Below are 13,506 nucleotides of genomic sequence, written 5' to 3'. Positions count from 1 at the left end.
TCTCATAAGACTTATTATCAGGAGAATAGCATGAGAAAGACCAGCCCCCATGATTCAATTACCTCCTCCTGATTCCCTCCCACAACATGTAGGAATTCTGGGATATAGAATTCAAGTTGAGATTTGTGTGGGGACGGAGCCAAACCATATCAATGCCCAAATCCCTTATATAAAATGTCATTGTATTTGCATATACTGTACACATACCCTCCCAAATACTTTAAATCACATCTAGACTACCTAATGCAATGCCTACATATCACTTCACTTGCCTGGATTTAATGTAGTACTCAGTGCACACAAATTCAAGTTTTGCTTTTTGAAAATTTGTGGAATTTTTTTCACACATTTTTGATCCACGGTTGGTTGAATCCACAGATGGACAACTCATGGAATACCAACTATTCCAAGATTACTTCCCTTTGGTTTCTCCTGCAGGTCCCGGTACTTAGTAATTTGCCTCTGGGTGGAGTTCTGCAGATTGAGCAATTTTTCATCATTTCTTCCCAGCATGCTTCAAAGACATAGAAAGCAAAAGCAAAAACAAATGAAAGAAGCAAAAACAAAAGTGTTTCATAGTTTTAAGAATATTTAAAATATTTAAAATGTGCCTTTCTCCACAGTTCAAAGGTGCGTTGTGCTCCTGACACATGAGGGCACTATTTCTATAGTTTGTAATATTCATGGTACAGAAATTCTTGTGGAAAGCTAGGTCTGCAGAACTGTGGCTAGGAACATGCTGAGAAAAATGGTTTGCTATGTGTTCTAGGCTCATCAAGTTTTCCAAGTGTGACATGTCCTAATGTACTCTATGAACAATGCCGGGACTCTCGGGGCTGCAAGCTGTCCTTCTGTCCCCTACAGGGCTGCTAGTTGGAACTTCCTTGAAATGAGGATGACTGCATCTCATTTATCTCTGCGGGGATAGAACTAGTGTGTTAAAACACCAGCTTTGGAGACTGACCGAGAATGAAAGATGAATGACCTAGAGCAAGTTGCCTAACCTTTTCTTGCTTTAATGATGGAGATATTGCTGATCACATTGGCTCACGCCTGTAATCCCAGCACTTTGAGAGGTCAAGGTGGGCAGATTGCTTGAGCTCAGGATTTTGAGACTAACCTGGGTAACATGGTGAAACACTGTCTCTACAAAAAAATATAAAAATAAGCTGGGCATGGTGGCACATACCTATAGTCTCAGCTACTTGGGAGGCTGAGGTGGGAGGGTCAACTGAGCCTGAGAGGTCAAGGCTGAAGTGAGCTATGATTGCATCACTGTCCTCTAGCCTGGGTGACAGAGTAAGACCCTGTCTCAAAAAAAGAAAAGTAAATAAATAAAAATGGAGGTATTACCTCATAGATCTGTGAGGAGGATTAAGTGGGGGTAATCTGTATAAAGTGCCTGACACTTAGTAGGAACTCAATAAGGAGACACTAATAGTGTTTATTACTTAGCAGTGCTGATGTATAGTGATGCTCAGGACAAGTTTAAGCAAGTGAATGAATGAATAGGGTGTGTAGAATCACACAGGTTTTACCAAACTGAAGAAAATGAACACTTTCGAGCTTTTTTAGTGTTGAATCACTTCAGGGCAAAGCGATCAGCCAGTGTGCGGGAAGCCCTCTAAACCTCTGTTAGTCTTCTTGATTCCTCAGCTGAACTGGTGAGAATGCTGAGGTCAGAGGGAAAAAGTGATGTGCTCCAGGCTTCAGAGCTGTTTAGGGAATCGGCATGAGACCCAAGGTCTCCTGAGGCCTAGCACAAAGCTTAACCCATAGGGACCTGCCTGACCTGGCTGGGAGTTGAGGGGTTAACAGACTGATCCTAGAAAACAAATAGGCTTTTGGCTTGGTTTACCCGTGCTTGCTAGGCGAACCGTTACCCAGCAGTGACCCCATCTGAGTGTGGAAAGAGTTGAACCACAAAGAGCATCCCAGTTTGCCCCAGGGCAGCCACCCAGGGTTGGCCTCTAATGTGAAGACATCTTTGGGGCGAGCTCTCACACACTTCCCTAAATATACTTCTATGTGTTTCTGTGTGTGTCACAAGAGGCCTTGGGTCACCTCCTTCCTTTGTGCAATGAGATCAAAAGAGCAGTTTCTGCCTCTGCTGCTGCTTCTTTCCTGTCACCACTTTCTTTGACTTTTTGGGGACTGTTGAATTCTTAGGACACAGCCCTGCTCTGGCCCTGGTGGGCTTCTTCTATTAGAAGGTTTCCCAGGGCTTCCTGACTGGAGCAGATGGCCCTCCCTTTCCCGGGTAAAACAGGATGACCTGGGCGGGCCGGGCCCTCTGCCTTTGATCTGCAGGTGGGAGGCAGTAAAAGCCACTTTCCACGTGCCTGCTATAACCGTATTTTCCAAATTCAAAAGCAGGGCTTGGAGTCTCTCTGAGCCTACTCTGGTTTGAGAGGCTGCCTGTAAAATAAATAAATTAAATAACTAAGAGCAGGACTTTACCCGCCCCATACATATGTCCTTCTAAGGACTTTGAGACAAAAGATGGGAAATTGGACCATGCCAGGAAACCCAGGGTGGACGGCTGCCATACACAGGCCTCATGGAAAATTCTCTCCTCTGGGGGATATCTGCCGGAAGTGCCATCTGCTTTTGCCACAGATTCATGGCTGTGAGTGGGGCCCAGGCACTAACCACAGTAGGCCCTTGGTTAACTCCTGCTGTGGTTCTGCCAGGAAGCCAGGCATGAACAGTCGTGTCCAGGAAATCTTTTCCCTGATTTCACTCGCTTGTTTTATCTGCATGACAACCTTACTCCCAGGAAGGCTTTGCAAGGCACTTTCACCTTCAGCTCTTGGAATGAATGAATGCAGCTATGATTTTTTTAAAAATATCAATCCAACAATTTCGGTATGTCCAATAAATATCATAATGACCTGTTTCGCGTGTCATGGAACTCCGCTGTGCACTGTCAGAGATAAAACAGTGAAAAATGCCATTCTCTTTAACCTTTTTGAGGCCCTACTGGCATGAAATTGTGTTAGTGCTCAAGGGAAGGTACAATGGCTGAACACACAGTTTCCACCTTTCCACACTCAACTACAAGACAGATTAATCACGGTATCATAGGAGAGAACCAGACTTGGCAGCAGATCCTGGATTCAAATCTTGCCTCCTTCACTTGATGACTGTCTGGTACTGAACAAGGTACTCTTTCAACATCTTACTCCTCGTCTACAAGAAGGAGGTCATAATTCCTGCTGGCAGTGAGGTTGGGTGAGGAATAAATGCTGGCAAGTTGTTTATGAGCCTAAGGCATAATAGATGCTGAGAAAAGGTTTATTTCCTTCCTTAAGGAGCTTAGAGGCTAATAGATAACAACTGGTTCTGCTGTAAGTAACACACACTGCAGACTGTCAAACAAACTCAACTAGGGGTGTGAAAGCATGCAGGTGGCCTTTTGAGGTTTGTTGCATATGCTTGGGAAAAATGGCTCAGATTAGCATTGCTGGGGGCCGTTTCCTGGGCTCCTTTCTGCAGGCCCTGTTTCAGGGGCCTCCACCCAAATCCATTCCGGGAGGAGTAAGTTTCGGGGCCTTTATTACCCATATGTGATTAGAGATCAGAAGTGGCCAGTGGGGGTGGGTTGGCAGTGACTTGCACCCAAGGGAAGGATGGGAGCCCACAAGAGTGGCAGGGCTCTGGGGAGAGAGGCAGGCTAACCAGCAGAAGTGAATAGGATGTGCTAAAGTACTCCCCTGAGAGTGGAAATACAATATAGAAGACTTGGATATGTGGTTTTCACCCTAAGCCAAGCTGAGGAACGAGCACCAAATGCTTAACAAACACACAGACAAAAATAAAAAAGTCCCCTCTGGGTGGCCCAATGCTGTAGCACTTCACTTTTCATGGGACCTTGCAGCCTACATGCAGTTCTCAAAGACATGAGTTTATTTGGGCCTCCCAACATCCCAGTTTGGTAGGCAGGCTAATTCCATCACCTCATTGTACAGAGGGAAAATCTGGGATTCAGAGAAGTTACACAACTTGCCAAGATTACATCTAAGTGGCAGAGTTGTGGCTCTAAGCCACATAATCCAGACCTTTTTTTTTTTTTTTTTTGAGATGGAGTCTCACTCTGTCACCCAGGCTTTAGTGCAGTGGCGCCACTGCAAGCTCCGCCTCCTGGGTTCAAGCAATTCTCCCACCTCAGCCTCCAAAGTAGCTGGGATTACAGGCACCCGCCATCATGCCCAGCTAATTTTTGTAGTTTTAGTAGAGACAAGGTTTCACCATGTTGGCCAGGCTGGTCTTGAACTCCTGACCTCAGGTGATCCGCCTGCCTCGGCCTCCCAAAGTGCTGGGATTACGGGTGTGAGCCACCGTGCCTGGCCCAGACTTCTTAAAGAAAACATAAATGAGCTATCAATTCATGTAAGAGTGTCCCAAATTATTGTAGTAGTGGCTCCTCTGTGTTTTCTCCAATTTTTTCCTCTTTTTCTATAGCAACCGAAGTTTTTACTGTGTACATGGTAACTCAAATAAAGACTCTATTTCCCAACTTCCCTTGCAGTTACAGTTGTTCATGTCATTGTTTGGGACAACATGAGATACAAGTAGAGGTGATATGTGCAATCCTCAAGGCCAGACTCTTAAAAAGAAATTGCATGTTCTCCTCCATCTTGATGGCAGGGATGCAAGATGTGATGATAGAGCTGAGGAAGCCATTTTGTTGTTGCCAGCTCTGAACCATTCACCTGGAATGTTGTGTGAGAGAGATAAGCTTAAGCCATTCTATTTTGGGTTTATTTGTTACAGAAGCCTAACATTTACTCTAACTAACATGGATATATGGATCTGATAATAGTCCTTAGGAAAGAAGACTGCGGAACAATCATGAAAAAAGAATAGGAGTTAAAGCCTGCAGGATGTGTTACCAGTATGCTCTGCCCATGCAGAGTCTCCTGAATTCTGTTCCCTGTGTTGGGCCTCATCCTTAGGCACCCAGAGAGTGTCCCCTCAAACTCTTATTTCATCAAAATTGAGCCAACAATTGCCCTTTCTCTCGAATTGATTTCAGGTGGTGTGACTCAAAGAGCACCAGACTTAAGGTCGGAAGGCCTGAAGTCTAATTCCGGCTCTGTTTTTCCTGCCGTTCACAGTTATTTAATCTCTCTGAGCTTAGCTTTCCTCATCTATAAACTGAAGATGATGGTATCTGCCTCCAGGATTATTGTGACAATTGGCTTAGCTCAACGCTTGGCACATAACAGACACTTCATACTCTCCCTCCTGCCCAGCCCCTCTGCAGAACAGCCTTGTGTTACATACACAAGTACAGACCCCCATCATCTCTTGTCTCAGCAGCCCACCAAGGAGAAACACACTGGGAAATGTATCCAAGGACTCATCGGCCCATACCACAGGGCTTAGGCTTTGGTGAGCAGAGAGTGGGGGCCCAGAGTAATGTTGGCAGAATCCAAGAGTCTTTTTAAAAGGAGGGGCGGATCAGTGAAAGCCGGAGCAAAAGAGCCTTGCAGCATTTGGGCAACACAACAGTGGACTTCATTATGTGGATGAAGTGCTGAGATCATGATCAGAGCCTCTGGGCTCTCAGCATGACCTTTAGGGTCAGAGGTGCCTCGGCAAGACTGGCTGGTTGGTTCAAGTTCAGGGTGTCACAGTTCTGATGGCTCCAGTCTCCACTGAGAAACCTGGGAAAATCTTTCTGCTGGACAGCCCAGGGACTGACATCAACCTGAACTGCTACCAAGTATCAGGAGAAGCTTTCTTAACAAGTCAAGAACAATGAGACATTGTGCAGGCAGGTAGATCGCAGTCGGTGTCCAAATCCCACAAAAAGAATTCTTAAGTATCTGCTTACAGCCCCTGGAGAGAGGTGTTGTTCATCTGGGGTCCTAAACTCCTCAAGCACAACCTCCAGCCACATTCTTGGCCCTCACCAGTCCCCATGTATCTCTTCTTTGGTAGTGGGACCCCAAATATATATATGGCTCCACTACCATGGGACCTGCGGGGTTCCTGGAGGCTGAGCTCCAATTCCCATTTGCCCATCCTTACCAGAAGCCTGACTGTCCTGTCCCTCCATCCTAATCTAATCCAATCAAGTTCGGGGTTTGCCAGCACACCACAGCATTCTCCTCTCCATCCAGATGGCGATTGAGGCCTCTGGGCTGGTAGAGTATGAGTCAGATCAGACCAGCGCCAGCACAGCTCTCCTTCCTCTATTGGTATTTCCCAAAGTGTACATGCAAGTTTTAGATAATATGGGAATAAAAATTTATTATAGCCCTATGTGTATTGTAATAGGTATAAAAAATCAGTAGCCCATTGTAGTGGTAATTTCGTGGATATCATTACTGAGTGTAATGCAAAATTTAAAAAGTAAATTAATTTAATATAGATCTAAAACATACTGAAAAAATCACGGTATGGATGGCCCATGGCACCAAAACAAAAATGGTGCTGGGAAAATGCTCTTCACTGTGCTGATTCTCTGGTTGAAAATGAGAAATACGATTTTTCAATTGACCCAAATACTCTTTCCAGCTGACAAATACAGTCTCTTTTGAGGAATATTATTTACCTGTGAAGTCACATTAAGATAGCAATAGATAAAACAGATCAGCCTTGCATTTTAGGGAGGTGATTCTGAAATAGAGTTGCCAGGTAAAATACAGGACACTCAATTCAATTTGAACTTTGGATTAATTATTGCATGGTGATATGGTTTGAATCTGTCCCCACTCAAATCTCATGTTGAATTGTAATCTCCAGTGTTGAAAGTGGGGCCTGGCCAGGCACAGTGGCTCATGCCTGTAATCCCAGCACTTTGGGAGGCTGAGGTGGGTAGATCGCGAGGTCAAGAGATCGAGACCATCCTGGCCAACACGGTGAAACCCTGTCTCTACTAAAAATTCAAAAAAAAAATTAGCCAGGTGTGGTGGCACATGCCTGTAATCCCAGCTACTTGGGAGGCTGAGGCAGGAGAATGGGGGTGAGCCTGGGAGGCGGAGCTTGCAGTGAGCCGAGATTGCCACTGCACTCCAGCCTGGGCGACAGAGCAAGACTCAATCCCCAAAAAAAAAACAGAAAGAAAGTGGGGCCTGATGGGAGGTAATTGGATCATGGAGTCAGAGTTTTAATGAAGAGTTTAGCACCATCCCCTTGGTGTCCTCATGCTAGGGATTGAGTTCTCACAAGATCTGATTGCTTAAATGTGTGTGGCACCACCCCCCACCCTTGGTCCCGCTCCTGCCATATAAGATGTCTGCTTTGGCTTTGCCTTTTGCCATAAGTAAAAGCTCCCTGAGGCCTCCCCAGAAGCAGATGCTATTATGCTTCCTGGATAGTCTGTGGAGCTGTGAGTGAATTAAACCTCTTTTCCTTATAAATTACCCAGTCTCAGGTATTTCTTTACAGCAGTACCGGAATGAACTAATACAGAAAATGGGTACTGAGAAGTAGGGCATTGCTATAAGAATACGTGAAAAGGGAAGCGACTTTGGAATTAGGTAACAGGCAGAGGTTGGTGTAGTATGGAGGGCTCAAAGACTGGAAGAGGGGGGATATTTTGGAACTTCTTAGAGACTGCTTGAATTGTGACCAAAATGCTGATGGTGATATGAACAGTGAAGGCCGGGCTGGGGAGGACTCAGATGGAGATGGGGAACTTACTGGAAACTGGAGCGAAGGTCACTTTTGTTATGCATTAGCAAAGAACTCACAGGCATTATGCCTCTGCCCTAAGTATCTGTGGAACTTTGAACTTGAGAATGATGAGTTTTCATAAAATCTGGTTGTTTGAAAGTCCATGGCACCTCCTCCTGTCTTTCAGTCCTGCTCCTGCCATGTAAGACACCCGCTCCCCGCTTTGCCTTCCACGATAAGTGAAAGCTCCCTGAGGCCTCCCCAGAAGCAGATGCCGTCATGCTTCCTGTATAGCCTGCAGAACTGTGAGCCAATGAAATCTCTTTTCCTTATAAATTACTCAGTCTCAAGTATTTCTTTATAGCAATGTGAGAACAGACTAATACACATGGGACATATTTATACCAAAAATTACTTATCAATGGTCTGTTGTCCAAATTTAACTGGATGGCTTGTATTTTTATTTGATAAACCTGGCAGCCTCACTCTGAAAGTTTAAGTTAATCTCGGCTCCTCCTACTTACTCCCACATCCTAGTATGTATGTAATCCCTGGAAAATCAACCTTGTAGTGTCTTTCAACCCTCTTTTTCCTCTCCAGCTTAGGTCTTCAACTCTCCTGACTTGTTTTCCTGTATGCAAAATTGCCTCTGATTCCTTCTGCTGTCGGAATCATCTTCCTAAAATGTAAATCTTACTCTTGCAAAACAGCTCTTAAGATGTTGCCCTTTCTCCTACTGACAAAGTCCAAATTACTTTGCATGTCCAATTCCAGCCCCTGTTCCTCTCTGTCATCCCCGTCACAGTGGACTTTGCTTTTCCCTCTGTACGGTGCACCACTTTGTGTGTCCTCCGGTTTGCTCCTGATGGCTTCGCAGCCTGGAAAAATCTGACATGGGTCTTTGTTATTAATCCCAGTGCTCAGTCCTCAGTGACACCTCCTCAGCACCTCAGCTCTCACTGCTGTCCCATCTCTGCCCCAGGCTAAGGGCACTGGCTACATCTAAGACTGTATCTCAGGTTTGTAGTGGAGCACTTGAGAGGAGGTGCCAGAGTGTGGTACTGACCATAGCAGGAGGGCCTGAGGTCCTCTGAGGCACCAGAAGGTAAGAGGAAGAGAAAAGGAACTAGTACAAAGATGAAAAGAAAAAACCAGAAAATGTTGGTTCCTCCTACTTCTTTTCTATTTAAGTCTCTGTTGATTGTGCGACTGTGTGCACATGATCTGATTTAATCCTCACGATATCCCTGCAATTTCATCACCCTGAATTTTTATAGGAAGAACTGATGACAAGAGAAGTTGGCATGATTTGCCCCCAAACACACTAGAAAAATAGCTATATTTAGGACCCAAGTCTTTTAGTAGGAAGACCAGCCTAGTACCATTTACTGAACTCGACCACCCTACCCCACCTCATCCTACCTCATATCCCCCTCTCCCTCAGACCTTGTACCCCAGGAGGAGGTCCTGGGAAACAAACCATTTCTTCTTTGCAGGCTGCATGCTCATTATTCTGTAGATGACAACTTCCTTTGGCTTAATGTGTTGAACTGGTGATTATTAGGATTTTCTCATGAATGTTTTCAGAAAAAAAATATATATATAGAAAAAAAAGACTGGATTCTTTAATTGCTACTGGGGCAAAGAGCTGACTAAACAGGGCTGACGCATTTTGCAAAAAGAAAAAGGCAGGGTGGAAGTCTGCAATAGAACTGGAACCCTTTCCCTGACCCCTGGTCTATAGAACATTCCAGACAACATTTTCCTAGCATAATACTTTAGCTTTCTGAGTCATGAACTCAATTTTCATTAGACCCTAAAAATATTGTCTTAAATTTTGCTACCATTAGATTTATTTTGGAAATTCAAAACATTTCCAGGTTTTTTTTATTTTCCTTTTTTATTGTTTATTCATTATGATTACTATTTTTGAGTTATAATACAAATAGCATAGAGTGCACAAGTGCACTGATCTTAGATGTCCTGCTCAATGAGTTCTTGTTTGTATACACCACCACCTGGATCAAGATGTAAAACATTTCCATCACCTCAGAAGGGTCCCTCATGCACCTTCCCCGTCAATATCCCACCTCAGGGGTAGCTATTATTCTAACATCCGTCACTCTGAATTAGTTGTGCCTATTGTTAAACGTCACAGCACACACTCTTCTGTGTCTCTCTTCTGCTCAGCATTATGTTTTTGAAATTCACCAGCCATATGAAGAATGCTGCCCTTAAGCAAACCTCTAAAGTAGATAAAGATGTATTTACTGATCTCAGAGTTTTCAATGACCTTTCTCTCTCCAACATCAAGAGCCTGTCCTGGTTATCCAATCGCCTTGAGTCTACTCACTGTTTTTGTTGTTGTTGTTGTTATTGTTGTTGTTATTGTGGAAATTTATGAGGATATACAAGTCCAGAGAGAATAGTGCTATGAATTCCCACATGCCTGCACCCAGTTTCAACTATCAATGCATTCCCAATCCTGCCTCATCTATCTCCTTAAGGATTTTTTGCCCCTGGAAGATTTTAAAGCAAATCTCACACCTCATGTAACTTTAGCCATGGTACTTCAGTATATATCTCTGGCAGATAAAATATTTTATTTTTAACACAATCTCTACATCACTTTCACACCTAGGAAAAGTAACACGGATTTCTTGACATCATCTAATACCATCTGTGTTCAAATTTTCCTAATAGTCTCAAAATTATTGGTGTGTTTGAATCAGGACCCAGTGAAGATCCACACATTGCATTTTGCTGACACTTCTCTTAAGTCTCTTTAAATGTATAACAATTATTTCTCTTTCTTTTTTTAGAATGTTGTTTATTTGTTAAAGAAACCAGTTCATTTGATCTATAGAAATCTCCCACATTCTAGTTTTTGCTGATTAAATCCTCATGGGATGTACATGGGCCATCTGCCATGTTTCCTGTAAACTGAAAGTTAGAGCTAGAGGCTTGATTAGTCTCTGGTTTCATTTTATATTTTTTTACTTTTGCAAATATCCCATCATCATAGGTGGCACTGTGTCCTTACTGCATCATATCAGGATGGGCGTAATGTCTTCTTGCCTCATTTTGAAAGATGCTACCCACCTTTCACCTGCCCTCCTCCCTTTCACTCCCCAAGGGCTTTCCTTGTTTTCCGCTGTATTCCTGCCCCCTTGTCAATGCCCATATACCACATCGCCACCCCCAGCCAATCCACCAGACACACATTGTCATAGATGTCCTACATTTCATCCACTCAAGTGTGACATTAGTTTGTGGCTTCAGCAGTTAATATCATTACTAATCACAGAAAGGGAGATAATGTGCAAAGCCAAAGGGCCTTCTACCTCTCCTATCACCACTTCTCAGCCCAAATGTATGGTTTCTAACCTCAGAATCTCCACAGTGGAAACTACTTTGAAAGTCAAATCATTAGACTCTATCAGAACATGGACGTAACAACCCAAAAGTGATTGTCTGAGATTTGTTTGTGATGTTCAGTACTGGAGAACACACATCTTTAGAAAAGACGCCACAGCTAGAAGGCTTATAAAAGTGTTGTCTTTATTGATGCCAAATCTGCTTTCTTAGAATTTTTACCCACTTAGTCATAAACCTGAACTTAGAAGTTAACCCAGAGGAGTGACACTGATGGTGGCAATTTATGGTCAGGCATATTCAGGTGTTTATTGTTTTATTAAAATAATTTTTAATTGCGGTAAAAAAAATCACATATTACAAAATTTGCCCTCTCGTTTTTTTCAGTTCAGTAACGTACAGTGTACCATTCAGTAATGGTAACTATATTTACATTGTTGTGTAACAGATCTCTAGAACTTCTTCATCTTGCAAAATTGAAACTTTCTGTCAAGCAATTCCCCTTTTCCTCCTTCCCCGAGTTTCTGACAACCAATATTCTTTCGTTTTCCATGGTTTGGACTACTCTAGACATATCACATAAGTAGAATCATGCAGTCCTTTGTGCCTGGCTTATTTCACTCAGCATAAATGTCGTCCTCAAGGTTTATTCATGTTATAGTATGTGACAAGATTCCCTTTTTTTAAAGGCTGCATAATATCCCATTGAATGCATATAACACATTTTCTTTTTTTGTTCTTTTTCTTTTCCTTTTTTCTGAGACAGGGTCTTGCTTTGTCACCCAGACTGGAGTGCAGTGATGCAATCATGGGCTGGCTAATTTTTGTATTTTTTGTAAAGATGGGGTCTCACTATATTGCCCAGGCTGGTCTCAAACTCCTAGGCTCAAGCAATTTTCCCAGCTTGGCCTCCCAGAGGGCTGGGATTACAGGCGTAAGCCAATGCGCCCAGCCAAACACATTTTCTTTATCCATTCATCTGTCAGTGGACATTTAAGTTGCTTCCACCTCTAGGCTATTGTGAATAATGCTTCCATGAACGTGGGTGTGCAAATAATCTCTTCAAGATCTTGCTTTCAATTCTTTTGAATATATACCCTAAAGTGAGATTACAGGATCATATGGTAATTCTCTTTTTAGTTTTTAAAGGAAACTTCATACTGTTTTTCATTGGGACTGCGCCATTTTATATTCCCACCAGCAGTGCACAGTGTTCTAATTTCTCCATAAAAAATTAGAGAATTCTGGGTTTTTTTTCTGATAGTGGCCACCCTAATGAGTATGGGGTATGCTCAACTATCTCATTGTGGTTTTGATTTGCACTTCTCCAGTAATTAGTGATGTTGAGCATCCTTTCATATGCTTGTTGGTCATTCATGTATCTTCTTTGCAGAAATGTCCTTTCAAGTCCTTTGCCTATTTTTTTTAATGGACCTTCCTTCCCTCCTTCCTTCCTCCCTCCCTCCCTTCCTCCCTTCTTCCTTCCTTCTTCCCTTCTTCTTCCGTCTCTCCCTCTCTCCCACCCTCCTTCCTTCCTGCCTTTGTTATTGCGTTTTTGTTTTTGTTTTGTTGTTGTTGTTTTGGTTTGTTGTTGCTGTTGTTCTTCAGATGGGGTCTTGCTCTGTTACTCAGGTTGGAGTACAGTGGTACAATCATGGCTCACTGCAACCTCAACCTCCTGGGCTCAAGTGATCCTCCCACCTCAGCCTCCTGAGTATTTAGGACTATGGGTACATGTCACCATGCCTGGCTAATTTTTTTGTTTTTTTTTTTTTTTAGAGACAGGGTTCTGCTATGCTGCCCAGGCTGATCTCGAACTCCTGGGCTCAAGCTGTTCTCCTGCCTTGGCCTCCCAAAGTGTTGGGCTAACAGGCATGAGATACCACACCTGGCTGGTTACTTGTTTTTCTATTGTTGAGTTGTAGGAGTTTTTTATATTCTAGATATTAACCCCTTATGAGATATGTGATTTGCAATTGTTTTCTCCTATTACATAGATTGCATTTTCACTGTTGTTTCCTTTAATGTGGCTGAATTTTTAAGCTTGATATAGTCTCATTTGTCTATTTTTGCTTTTGTTTCCTACACTTTTGTCAAATCCAATGTCATAAAACTTTCCCCCTGTTTTCTTCTAGGAGTTTTATAGTTTCAGGCCTTAGGTTTAGGTCTTTAATCTATTTTGTGTTAATTTTTGTATGTACTGTAAGGTAAGGGTCCAACTTCATTCTTTCACATGTGGATATCCCAGCTTTCCCAACACCATTCGTTGAAGAGATTGTCCTTGCCCCATCATATGGTCTTGGTAACCTTTTTGAAGATCATTTGTCCATATGCATGAGGGTTTATTTCTGGGCTCTCTATTCTGTTTCAGTGGTCTATATGTCTGTCATTATGCTAGTGCCACATTGTTTTGATTATTGTAGCTTTATAATATGTTTTGAATTCGGGAAGTGTGAAGCTTCTAATTTTGTTCTTTTTCAAGGTTGTTTTGGCAGTTTGGGG

The sequence above is a fragment of the Chlorocebus sabaeus genome, chromosome 25 (genome assembly GCF_047675955.1).
Source record: "Chlorocebus sabaeus isolate Y175 chromosome 25, mChlSab1.0.hap1, whole genome shotgun sequence".
NCBI classification, from domain to species: domain Eukaryota; kingdom Metazoa; phylum Chordata; class Mammalia; order Primates; family Cercopithecidae; genus Chlorocebus; species Chlorocebus sabaeus.
Note: the sequence above shows the minus strand (reverse complement) of the source record.